Here is a 13,885-nt window from a genome sequence, read left to right as displayed (position 1 = left end):
CATGGCTGCCATATTATATCACAAAGCTGGCACCAGTTAAAGGAAGCAAGACATTGAAATGAGATTTTCTTTTTAACGTTTCATAGAACACAGGGATTTGTGTGTTCCCCTCCCCCAAGGGGTGTAAGGATTGAATGTAATATTTCAATCATACCCGAAAGAACATGAGTTAATATGTCACAGATACTTAATCCACACATTCAGAAATAGTAATGCAAGTGTTTAAATATTTATGCTTTGTAGGCAAAACATGGCACCTTGAATTATGGTGTGCTCTCTTATGCCACTGACTTACAATTCATTTCAGATCAGGTAACCAGAAAATCACTGTATTCAACAGGGGAGCACAAGCAAAAGTCTTTATACTCACAATCCTTTCATTTTTATTTACACACAAGCACAAGCCTTATTTGCCTCCTGAATAAAATTAAAATATCCATCAAAGTCAATGATTAAGGAAGAGATTAATGCTATGCTTTTAATTGATTAATCTGATTATAATTTCCCATCATGTGTAAAATTCAAAGGCTCCTGTGAGAAGAGTGCTTCTACAGTAATATACTGCTATTCCCAGACATAATGAGTACCTTCAATATAAACTTTCCACTTCAATCATAATGCAAGTTGTATGTTGGTTTTCAACCAACCCTGTCTTTTAATGCTTGTTTTGAGCACATGAATAAGGTCAGAGAGGAATCAAATTATTTGGAATGCTTTTTACTCATTTAGTGCTCTTCTTTCCACTATGACTACCCCCGGGCCACTGAAGCAGAAAATCAGGTTCAGACAAAAGCTTAGACCTGTCAGAGTGAATTTCAGAGTTAGGAAGGGAGCTCAGGAGCCATGAATGACTTGACAGAGGAATTTGTCCTGTTCTGCCTGGTGGTAGCTTGGAAGTGTGCAGGATAAGTCAGACACAGGGAGAATAGTTCATTATCTCCTACTTCCAATCCCTGTGGCCCAATCCAGCTCTTGTCTCTTCAGAGATACATTTCCCCTTTTATCTCTTCACTAGTCTAAACAATCGAATAGCTTTGGGTGAAATTTTCAAACCATATCAACTACCCCTGGATATGAAACACTGATGAGGACACATCACCTCTCTGGTATCCTCCCTAAGAATGCCTAATCAAGAGTATCGGCCAGTTATTTTGGCTAATGCCTTTCAATTTTGTTTGCCTTATTTTTCCTGTTAGCCCATTCACTGCTCCTCCCATGAACAGAATGGAAATCTTAAGGAAAAATAAGGCAAACAAAATTGAAAGGCATTAGCCAAAATAACTGGCCGATACTCTTCAAAATTGTAAAGGCCCTGAAAGACAAGGAAAGACTGAATCACTGTCACAGACTGGAGAATAATATAAAGATATATTGACTTTTTCCTATTAAGACTTTTTTCAAAATTAGATTTTCAGACTTTTGAGGCAATTGTGCCAATTCTGGGTAAAATGTTACCCAAGTGAATTATGTATAAAGTTGCAAGAAACTGAAAACTTTGGTGAACAAATCTTGATGTCATTTCCTAGAAGGTTGTTTAGTTGACACTGGGCTCTCTTTGGCTCAGTTGCCAATTCACCTTCAAAGGCAGTCCAGCTGCTGAAGAGAGGCAAAGCGTGGGAAGGAGAGATCTAGTCAAGATGTCTCTCTGAGCCCCAAGTGCCTCCCCAAGCTATCAGATGGGAGATAAGAGGTTAGGCAGTGACAAAAGAAGGCTGAAGAGATTTTCTAAATTTATATTTGGTAATAATAATAATATATCCATATTGGCTATAAAATTGGCTGGCGATATTTAAAATACATGTAGAATTAAAATATCTGACAATAGCAACATAGTAGTTGGGAATTTGGCAAATGCATTATCCAGGGCAGGGGTAGAGTATACAATTATCTCTACCAGAAGAATGCCACATAATTTATGTAGATGCTAGAGGCCTGATGCATGAAGATTTGTGCAAGAATGGGCCTTCCTTCCCCTGGCTGCCAGCACCACCTTTGCTCCCGCCGGAGCTGCCTGTCTGCCTTCGCTTGGCCCAGAGCCACCTTTCCGCCTTCCCACGCTGCCCAGAGGCCCAGAGCGGCTGGGGTAGTACTGTATGCCTGTGTCGTCACCATGGTGACAACACAAGCATCCCCACCCTGGCCACTTGGCATCTGTGTATGCAAATTAACCCACCATCTTTGTTGGGTTAATTTGCATCCTCACTCCTGATTGGCTGGTGGGCATCGCAAAGGTAAAGTCAATTTGCATCTTTCTTTTTTATTAGTGTAGATTCTTCCCTTAAAGAGGAGTCTAACTCCCACTCCTAAGTGTAGGCTGTGCACAGTGACTTCTTTCCAAGGAGTATAGCATAGAAAGAGGGTAAAAGAGTAGCTTCATAGTGGAGAAACCTGGCAGCCACTACCTCAGTCAAATGATCAAGGTTAACATCAACAGTGGTAACTCATGCTGCTAGTGTGATGTGACATGATAAAAATGGCACTTTACCTCTGTGGTGGTGCCAGGCTCAGGAGGTGGCAAAGGCTGAGTTGCACAGTTCTAAATCAAGGACCATTTTTCCCTTACACACTGGCACCACCATTCCTATGCAGAGCCCTCCTTCCACATGGCTAAATCTTGGTCTTTGTTAGCCTGGTGGACTCTTCTGTCCTCACCCTGAAAATTCCCTAAGACCCCACTCTACCACAAAGGAATACAAGCCCCTGGCACTTTTGATGAACCCAGATCTGGTGCCGAGTTTGAATTTGTATCAACCTGGTGAATACCACTGGTGTTTACCTGGTGACTCACTAAGAAGCCACCTCCCCCTAATCAAATGCTGCCAGAGCCTCTTTCTGTGAATGGGCTAACAGGCAGTCAGCAGGCAGAGGTAGATCTCTGGCTGTCTTGGGCCTTTTGCTGGCCTGTCCCTGGGCTCGGGGCTGGTAAAAGCTAGACTTGGTATGCAGCTTAGCCCCTCCCATGTGCACCCAGACCCAGCAGAGGCAACCACAAACTGTGAATCACTTTATAGCCTGAAACAGGTAACCCAGGGCTCATCACAGCCTGACATCCACCTGCACTGGAATCCCTCCCAAGAGGCCAGGAACAACAAACCCAGTGGATGACTTCAGAACTCATCAGAGCATGACCCAATTAGCTCCACAAACAGCGCACTCAAAGGGAGATCTCAACAGGCACCAGACCCTGCTGGGCGAATTCTACTTCATAGATTCAGCTCCCACACACTACCTCATATACTGTGGTCTGAGTCAATCCTCATAGCCAGCCCGAGAGTTAACACCACCCACAGACAGGCTAATGGCAGTCAAAATTCAACTATAACAGGAGAACTCACATAACCCACACAACAGACATTCCTGGAGCACCTAGTGCAGGTGATCAGAGAGACTGCACCATCAAGTCCCATAAGACACCTAAAACATAAGGCCACCATACCCAGACTGGAAGATATAGCTGATTTACCTAATACACAGAAACAAACACAGAGAGGCAGCCAAAATGGGGAGACAAACAAGTCACAAATGAAAGAACCAAAGAAATCCCCAGAAAAAAATCTAAATGAAATGAAAGCAAGCCATCTATCAGATACAGAGTTCAAAACAATGGTTATAAGAATGCTCAAAGAACTTAGAAGAAGAATGGATAAACTTAGTGAGAACTTAAACAAAGAGATAGTAAGCATTTAAAAAAGGACATAGAAACAACAACAAAAAAAGAATCTGTAAGAAATTAAGAATAGAAAATCTAAAATGAAAGATACACCAGAAGGAATCAACAGTAGGTTACATGAAGCAGATTTGGAAAACATGGTAGTAAAAAGACCCAATCACAGCAGCAAAAAGGAAAAAAAAAATTAAATGAGGAGATGTAAGAGACCTTTGGAACAATATCAAGCATAACACATCCACATCATATGGGTACCAAAAAAAGAGAGACAGAGACAGAGAGAGAGCAAAAGATTGAGAATTTTCTTGAAGAAATAGTGACTAAAATCTTCCCTAAGCTGGTGAAAGAAAAAGACACACGATTCCAGGAAATGCAAAGAATTCCAAGTAAGTTGAACCCAAAGAGGTGGACACCAAGATGCATCATAATAAAAATGGCAAGGCTTAAAGACAAAGAGAATTTTAAAAGCAGCAAGAGAAAGTTACCTATAAGGGAGCCCCATAAAACTGTCAGCTGATTTCTCAAAAGAAACATTTCAGGCCAGAAGGGATTGGAAGGAAACACTGAAAGTATTTAAAAGCAAGGACCTACAACCAAGATTATTTTACCCAGCAAGGCTATCATTTAGATTTGAAGGAGAAATAAAGAGCTTCCTAGGCAAGAAAAAGCTAAATGGGTTTATTACCACCAAACAAGTATTATATGAAATTTTATAGGGACTTCTTTAAGAAGAAGAAAACAAATCCTATCTAATAAAAGAGTAATATATAAATCAACCACACCTCTGCCATGCCCACAAGCCAATCAGGAGCGAGTATTCAAATTAACCCAACCAAGATAGCTGCGGCCACGGAGAGAGCAGGAGGTTTAGGTTTCCCCAGCAATGGAGGAAGCCAAGCTTTCTGCCTGCTCTGGCCTGCCTTGGCCTCCGCTTAAGGCTACAAAGTTTCAATTATAGAAGATAAATAAATCCCAGATACCAGGGCCTCCACTTGGGTTGCCGAGGGGTGTGGCTGGCCTGCAAACCACCACAGGCCCCTCACCCAGGCTGCCTCACACCCCAAGGGAATCCCCACCCTGATCCGGGACACCCTTCAGGGCAAACCAGCTGGCTCCCACCCATGCACCAGGCCTCTATCCTATCTAATCCTATCTAATAAAAGAATATTATGCAAATTGACCATCACTCCAACACACAAGATGGCTGCCCCCATGTGGTCAAAGACAGCTGCCCCCATGTGGACATAAGATGGCCAGCAGGGGAGGGCAGTTGGGAGGGACCAGGCCTGTAAAGGAGGGCAGTTGGGGGCGATCAAGCCTGCAGGGGAGGGCAGTTAGGGGTGACCAGGCCTGCAGAGGAGGAAAGTTGGGGGCGACCGGGCCTGCAGGGAAGGGCAGTTGCCGGGGACCCAGGCCTGCAGGGGAGAGCAGTTGGGGGTGACCAGGCCTACAGGGGAAGGCAGTTAGGGGTGACCAGGCCTGCAGGGAAGGGTAGTTAGGGGTGACCAGGCCTGCAGGGGAGGGTAGTTAGGGGCAAACAGGCTGGCAGGGGAGCAGTTAGGCATCAATCAGGCTGGTAGGGGTGTGGTTAGGGGGTGATCAGGCTGGCAGGCAGAAGCGGTTAGGGCCAATCAGGCAGGCAGGCAGGCAGATGAGCAGTTGGGAACCAGCAGTCCTGGATTGTGAGAGGGATGTCAGACTGCCCATTTAGGCCCGATTCTAAACGGGCAGTCGGACATCCCTCGATGGGTCCCAGATTAGAGAGGGTGCAGGCTGGGCTGAGGGACACTCCCCCCGCCCCCATGCAGGAATTTCATGCACCTGGCCTCTAGTAACAAAGTAAAACAGGAACATAGTTATAAAGAATAAAATGGCTCTAAATACAGACCTCTCAATAATCAATTTAAATGTAAATGGCTTAAATGTTTCAATCAAAAGACAAAGAGTAGCTCAGCTGAGAAGAAACCAAGACCCACATATATGCTGTCTATTCTCATTAAAAGTAGAATCTTGGTTGCCCTCAAACAAATCGCCTACCTCCCTAGCAGGCCTCCACTTGAGTTACTGTAGAATGTTGGGTTCCAAGAGTTATAGATTTTAATACTAAATTATGTCTACAGACTAAATAAAATACTAAGATTTTCAGATATCTTGTTATTTTTTTTATGCCAAAGAGTTAACCCTAATTCAGCAATGGTGGCACTAGAGATATAAAATTATTTATTTTGGAAGGTGGACTTATAACCCCCATCTTTTCTCATACAGATTTATAAAACCTCAGCTCCATCCTTTTGCCCTTATTTCAGAGCTCACTAGAATATTTTGTTCTATTCTTCAGTCCTTCATCATATATTTCCTTCTATTTTTATAACTAAATTCTATGACTTTATAAATTCTCTTTCTTCCATTTCTATGATTCAAACTTTCTTTAGTTTTGATTTCTATTCCCTTTCCCTAAGCTCCATTGTAAAATTATTTTCTGTTGCTTTGTTGCTCTCTTTACTATTCTTCCAGTATCTTACTATCATCTTCTTCTTGTGATGATCTTATTCTTCCCATTATATTGTTATAAAATTATGACACTATTGCAAAAACTCATTTTAACTTTGTAATATGTATTTATACTTTTTTTAAATAAATGCCCATATTTATTCCATCTTTTAAGCTAGTGGAAACTGTACATAATTTAAAATTAACTTTAAGAAAATCAGCATCCTTTCATTGTCCATTTCTTACTGATGGAAGAGGGGGCAGTTGACAGGATATGGTGGATGAAAGCAAGGAAGGGATCAATATGATTATAATTTTTCAAGTCTGCAAGTTTGGGATTATGGTAATGCCTAGAGATTAGGATTCAAGTTGTGTGAATTAGTAGATTAAATGCCGATATAAAAATTTAGAAACAGCCTGGCCAGTGTGGTTCAGTGGTTGAGTGTTGACCTATGAACCAGGAGGTCACTGTTCTATTCTCGGTCAGAGCTCATGCCCAGGTTGTAGGCTCGATCTCCAGCATGGGGTGTGCAAGAGGCAGCCAATCAATGATTCTCTCTCATCATTGATGTTTCTATCTCTCTCTCTCCCTTCATCTCTAAAATCAATAAAAAATATATTTTTAAAATTTAGAAACATCTGTCTATTCTCACATTGATGTGTAGCCTCTGTTTAGAATCTCTATGTGCCCTCCTACTACTCCAGCTTCCAAGGACGTTTTCCTGGACTCTCCAGGCCACCCTACCACATAGCAATTAAAAGGTTACCTTGGCAAAGAAAAGGGCTGCCAGTACCCAACCTCTCATCTACTTTGATGGTTGATAAAAATTTTGAATATCAGCCCTGATATTCTCGGAGTGAAATAAAAGCTATAAGAGGAAAGGCAGATTTCGTGCTGAAATTGATGATTAATTCAAAATTGGAAATAATTAGACTCAGCCTCCTTATTATAAAATAAAAAGCTAACTGTAAAGGTCCTTTCCATCACTGAGGACTCTAATATTATAGCAAAATTAGAAATTAATTTACATTCCAGTTTGACTGATGACATTCTGATGGAGTCAAATAAATAGTAAGGTGATCAAAAATCAAAATGTATACTATTTGTTAACGTGAATTAGATAGTTCCACTGTGGAGTTGGTGAAAGTCATCAGTATTTAAATATGGAATAAAGCAGAAAATGTAATCTGTATGACAGATATATGATCTTAATATAAAATCTAAGATATCTGCAAATGGTGGGGAAAAAAAGAGACAAAAATGACAGCTGAATTAATTACTCACTGCCTGAAATTTCACTAGAGAAATAAAAGCTCTCATATTATTCAAGATAATTTCATAATTTCAAGTAAAGGGTGGAAAGGAGGAGATCTAAAAGCACTGATGGAGGACTGAGTGTTCATTAGAGAGATGACAGTTATTTCAAATACTCTCTTCTATAGCATTGAAATAACACAGCAAGAAGCTACAACATTAAAGGCACTGCAATCTGCTCTGTGAGAAATAACAAAACAAAACACGGTCCTTAACCTCAGCAGTTTACAGTTTCATATGAGAGATAAAGCAGAAACAAATCATTTCAACCTAAGTCATAATGTGTTAGACATGCTAATAAACATTCCTAAATGGTAAGCACAACACACAGGAGAATGGAATTAAATGAATTTATATGCATAAAGAAAGCTTTCTGACAATTGATAGCATTCACTTGGGCCTGAACAAAAAAACAATGGGCAAAAATGAACACAGAACAGCTTTCAAAGTGTCGAGGTTACGTAAGCAAGTTTTTGGTGATAGAAAAGCACATGGCCAATCCTTAAACATCCCCAAACATATCCTGCCAATATCTTTTAGTAAAGGGTCAGTGTTTATATAATTTATAATTTTCTTTTTAATGAAAATTAGAACAAGTTTTTCCCCCCTTGAAATATAGATCTGATAGAATCCAAAATCACTCCAGGTGAGTGGAAAAATATAACAAAACATATTTAAAAAAATTAAAAATATTATTATATGAAGATTGGAGTTTTTCATTAAGTTGTTATCACCTGGCAAACACTTTAGTACATAATAAATGCTCAATAACAATTTTTTCCAAAAGTGATAAAAAACATTACTTAAGCCCTAGCCAGTTTTGCTCAGTGGGTAGAGCATCAGCCTGTGGACCAAAGGGGTCCCAGGTTCAATTCCAGTCAAGGGCATGTACCTAAGTTGCAGGCTCCTCCCCGGCCCAGGCCCTGGCCAGAGCTTGTGCAGGAGACAACCAATCGATGTGTTTCTCTCATATTGATGTTTCTCTCTGTCTTTCCCTCTCTCTTCCACTCTCCCTAAAAATCAATGGAAAAATATCCTCGGGAGAGGATTAACAAAAACAAACAAAAAAAAATTACTTAAAAATTTAATAGGTGGAAGAAAAAATAGTATGTCAGTAAGTAACATAATACATTATGAAATTCCATTTATTAACATTTTTTAAGTCTCAAAGAAGTGATAGGTAGTGGAACAAGGAAAGTGGCCAAATTTTGTCTACTGAATATGCTTTTAGGACATAGAGTTAACTGCAAGCAAATAGAGGGCTATTGTTAGGAAAGGGTTAATTAGAATAAGTGAAGACATTTAAAATAAATTTAAAAATATAAAAGGTTTACACATGCTCCTCCTGAATGAGTTATCATGTCTTAGACAACTTACAAGTAATCACTTATTTCATAGGATGATGATGCATAATCACAGGAACAAAACTTCAAATGCATTTATCAAATGTTATCTTCAAAGGTAACTAAAAGCTGATAGCATCCATACACATTTCACAGATAAATGAGGTTTGCCCTTATAATAAGTATCACTATTTAAAATGACTAGATTCGATGAAATACAAAGTGATAATAGACATCAGAAGCAGTTCACTGGCTGAGCCCTTTCTTCAAATCGTCATTTTCTGGGAGACAGTGATCCACTTGGTGGCCCATTGACAATCAGTCCCACATTAAAGTCACAGGGTTTTAATGCAGAGTTGTTCCACTAATGCTCCCTGAATTTTAATTGAAGCTACACAAAGCCAGCTGAAGCAACTTCAATCAAGTGAAGCTTTTTAAGGATACCTCCACTGATTGCTTTGTAACCAAGACTAGTCAGTTTCTCAGCACTGCAGGTTTTCAATTGTTAAAATGAGATTTAAATATTCATTTTGCACGTTCCTTGACGAAATGGTGCGGACTACAGGGATGATTTAAGCCAAGTGGTTTAACTTGTGGAAAATTAAGTACATTTAAACTGATTATTCATATCAAGGTCAAATAATGCCTCTGCACTCTAAGCCACTGTTAATTGTTGAAATAAAAAAGGACAAATGACTACATTTCTTCTCTTCTAGAGGAACTCAAGGCAAGGAACCTAATTTCATGTCAACTGGCTATTTGCTCAACAGCATTACCACATTTTAGTAGGCCTCATAGATACACGAGACGTTTGCTTTAGAAATAATTTCAAGTTGATGAATTGAGTCAAACACACCATCAGAATTGTGACTCAAGATCACATCACTTCTGAAAGCCTGTGAATATCTTCATCTGAAGTACCTAGCTAGTAAAAGAAAACGTGATTGTAAGCAAGTAACACTGTCAAGCATTTTCCACTTGAATCTTTGAACGAAATATTCTCTCTAGTTGAAAGACCACATTATTTCTTGGTTTCTTATGGTTAAATTTATACACAAAATAATATAGATATTTGAAGTTTTTCCACGTTTTATAAGGGGACAATTCTAAACTTCTGTTACATGCTGGGAAAACATTTCATCTGATATGAAATTACTTAGGATGTAGACTGTATACTTCATTAAAGTCTACATGATGTTGTCCAACATGGTAGCCACCAACCATATGTTGATATAGGTTGGTTACTTGAAATGTAGTTAGTCTGAATTGGGATGTGGTGTAAGCATAAAATACACAACAGATTTCAAAACTTAGTATAAAAAATGTAAACATTTCTTGCCCTGCTGGTGTGGCTCAGTGATTGAGTGTCAACCCCTGAACCAAGAGGTCACCTGTTCGATTCCAGGTCAGGGCACATGCCCAGGTTGCTGGCTAGATTCCTGATGAGGGGCGTGCAGGAAGTGGCCAATGAGTGTTTTTATCTCTATCCTTCTCCCTTCCTCTCTCTCTCAAATCAATAAAATATTTTTAAAATGTGAAATGTATCAATAATTTTTATATTGACCCTATATTAAAATAATATTTAAACATATAGGACTAAATAAAATATCTCTGGTGTATTTTTACTTTTTAATGTTGCCATGAGAAAATTTAAAATTACTTATGTGACTCACCTTACATTTCTATTGGAAAATGCTGGTTAAAAAAAAATCCACTGAACAAATAATCTTTTCTAAAAAGAGTGATATGTGCACAGGATTTTTGACAAATATTAAAGGTGATGGGGGAAAAAACATAAATAGGAAACAATCTCTGTTGATAATTTTATTCATTATGAAATATAATGGTTATCATATATTCACTCTGACTTAAGGGAAGAACTTGGGAAATTGTGTCAGATAAACAAAAATGCATGGAAGAGGTATAATAACCATGTGTTATCATATCACACAGAACCACAAGCCAGAATATCAACTTGTATAACAGTCTATACAGTGACTATGACTATTATTACTGCATTATAAAACTAATATATGGATTTTAGGTTTTATACATAATTTTTATTGGAGACTAATATGCTTTTATAATTTCATGCATATTATTTAGTTGAAAGAGTTTTCAAGAATTATTTAATCATGATTTTAATTTTGCCTTTTCTATTTCACCCACAAACTAATAATTTTGCTAACTTTGAAAAATGCTACTTTAGTGCACATGAATTATATAGAATTATACACTGAAATTTTTCATACAAAATGTAAAGCTAGCCCTAACCGGTTTGGCTCAGTGGATAGAGCGTCAGCCTGCGGACTGAAGGGTCCCGGGTTCGATTCCGGTCAAGGGCACGTACCTTGGTTGCGGGCACATCCCCAGGAGGGGGTGTACAGGAGGCAGCTGATTGATGTTTCTCTCTCATCGATGTTTCTAACTCTCTATCCCTCTCCCTTCTTCTCTGTAAAAAAATCAATAAAATATATAAAAAAAAAAAAAAAAAAAAATGTAAAGCTATATTTTGGATTAAAGAAAGATAATTTTACCCCAACATTGAGAAGCTATTAACACTTGTAAAAACACAAAACCTTTCTCTAAATATTCTACTAATCATAATTCATTTCCAAGAAATGTTTAAAGTACCCCTAACAACCTCTCCATCCTAATTTCACTCCCTTTGTTATCAATAAGTCTTTAACTCCCCAGATTTCTTTTGAATGTGCTTTATGGGTGGTATGTAGAAGTGAAATTTAAAAATTAATCAACACCATATCCACCAATGCCAGTCTTTCCCCAAAGAGTTGATGATACAATGACAACATGAGTTTACAAAATAAATCTAAATATTTAACTTGTTTCTAAATCCATGTCTCGAAAAGTAAATCATTTTTGTTGAAAAAATTTTTCCCAATATAAAGATCTTCTTTTAAGTACATTTCATAAATGACCTCTTTCTCTATCTCTATTTTTTCCCTATCTCTCTTTCACTTGCTCTTGATCTCATTTTAGCTGTCATTCTCATAATCTAAATCACCTGTTTTATACATTTTACTGGCCCATTTGATGTCTATTAAGTTTCTTTCAAAATATGTAATACTTCTCTACCTAACTTCCTGTTACATAACACTTGCTTCCTAGGAATGGTTCATCCATTTTTCCAGATAATATAAAATGTCAGATAACATACTTATGTTAAAAGCTTTCTTAAATAGACCTTGGATTCCTCTAATTACCACATTATCAATTACCAAAGAATCATAGAGTAAGACCAATGTCAGGGTTGAAGGCTTTTATTTAAGTGCCAGAATTTTTAACTATAATGTTATAGAAATATATAGTATATTAATTATGAGTGCACCACTGGAAGCATACTGGAGAGTTCATGTCCTGGCTCCACCATTTACCAGTTGTGTGATTTAGGCATATTGTGTCTCTGCCTTGGTTTCTTCATCGATAAAAGGGTATTGATACCGGGTGGGTGGGGCAAAAGTAGCTTTACAGTTGTGAGTAAGCAAAACAGAGTTTATACTTGTATTATTATTTATTAATTATTGTAAACCTACTTTTACCTCACCCTTTATAGTATTTATCCCTTATTATGAAAATTAAATGGGAAATAAAATAAAAAATGCTTTAAAAAATCTGGCACATTAGAAACAGTCAATAAGTCATATCCTGTATAGAAATGCTCAAAACTCCAACATCAAAAGAAAAGATAACTGAATTTCAAGGTAATTCTAACTTTCAAAGCTATTTTAAAATTTTTGGCTCAGACATAGGCTGAAGACAACAGGAGAGTAATAAAAACTCACCCTTCAAAGCAAGACAATAAAATATCTACAATTTGCAAATTTGGATTGAATTGTCATGGGTACACAAGAAATCTAAATTTATACCCCTAGTTTATAAGTTATTAAATTAAAATTTCCCAAAAATACTAGGAAAAGGCCACAGCTTTTGCCCATTCTCAATTAAATGTATCTGATCTATTATAAAACTTTATATGACATACCCTATATTTATATCATCTGGATATATGGTAGAAGGCAGAATGCCTACTTTACTCAGATTGGCATTTTACTCAGATTGGCATTGTTTCTTTTCTTATTTATTCTGAGGAGCAAAACTCATTTTCTCAGTGAATAAGGTTTAGTGAAGCAATCAGGCATCAGTCCCTATAGTAAAACATTAGGTTATCTTGTAAGATTTCTTCAGAATGCAAGTAGAATTTGTGTAAAGAAACTCTAAATAAACAAATAATTAAAAAGTAATCTGACAGAAATGCAAAGATCAGTGATACAGCATTGATCATCTCCAAATATAAATGTCAAAAAATGTTAGGCCACTTGAGCACAATCATGTTTGGGTTATAATTTGAAGCCTGAAATCATTGAGTCTTATATAACTGTTTGGTAATTGCTGCCATGTGGAGTATAATCTCTACTTCTCTCTCCATCCTCCCTTATCACTCCTTAGAAAGGAGAAAATAACAATTGGGTTAAATTCCAGGACACCTGATGCACCATGTGTGTGAGTGTATGTGTAAATGGCACTTACATGTGCATGAGGTGCTCCAATTAGGCATTTTCCCACCCAAGCAGCAGAAAGGTGAGGGGAGGTGTCCTCTCAGGACAGGCCAATCTTTTTTTATTCAACCTGTTCCTATATTTAATAGGAGTGTTCAGGTATCCAGTCCCTGAGAGCTTGGGTGCTGGCTTGCATATAATGCGGAGAGAAAGCCCTTAGATCTTGAGCTTTAACCTCATGCTTTAGCTCCATTTACCAGTGACCTCGGGGCTGGAATTTAGGGCATGTAGCCAAGTAAAATCAAATGCCCTTTGTTTTCCAATTTGTCATTCTCCTTGGCCTCCCTATGTTCACTTCCTGGAACCACCTGGAGAGGCTGTTATCTAGGCCAAGGCGAGATTTGAGCATTTCTGGGTACCTTGGCTTTAACATCATCTAAAAACACCTCAAAATCAACCCTATTTAAAACAACAGAAACAGTGGGACAATACTTAAGAAGAAAAGAAAAAAGCAGTACATTCCCTCTGTTTTAGTCTTTAATGTCTGCTGTGA

At 38.1% G+C, this 13,885-nt stretch overlaps 1 protein-coding gene across 5 annotated transcripts in view; it reads right to left on the bottom strand.

Moving 5' to 3' along the window:
* Window positions 1–13,885, bottom strand: part of CPNE8 (copine 8) — a 194,540-nt gene that overhangs the window by 70,707 nt on the left and 109,948 nt on the right. The window lies entirely within an intron of this gene.

The sequence above is a fragment of the Eptesicus fuscus genome, chromosome 7 (genome assembly GCF_027574615.1).
Source record: "Eptesicus fuscus isolate TK198812 chromosome 7, DD_ASM_mEF_20220401, whole genome shotgun sequence".
In the NCBI taxonomy this organism is placed as follows: domain Eukaryota; kingdom Metazoa; phylum Chordata; class Mammalia; order Chiroptera; family Vespertilionidae; genus Eptesicus; species Eptesicus fuscus.
The sequence above is the reverse complement of the archived record's forward strand: the minus strand, read 5'-3'. Positions and strand labels throughout refer to the sequence as shown.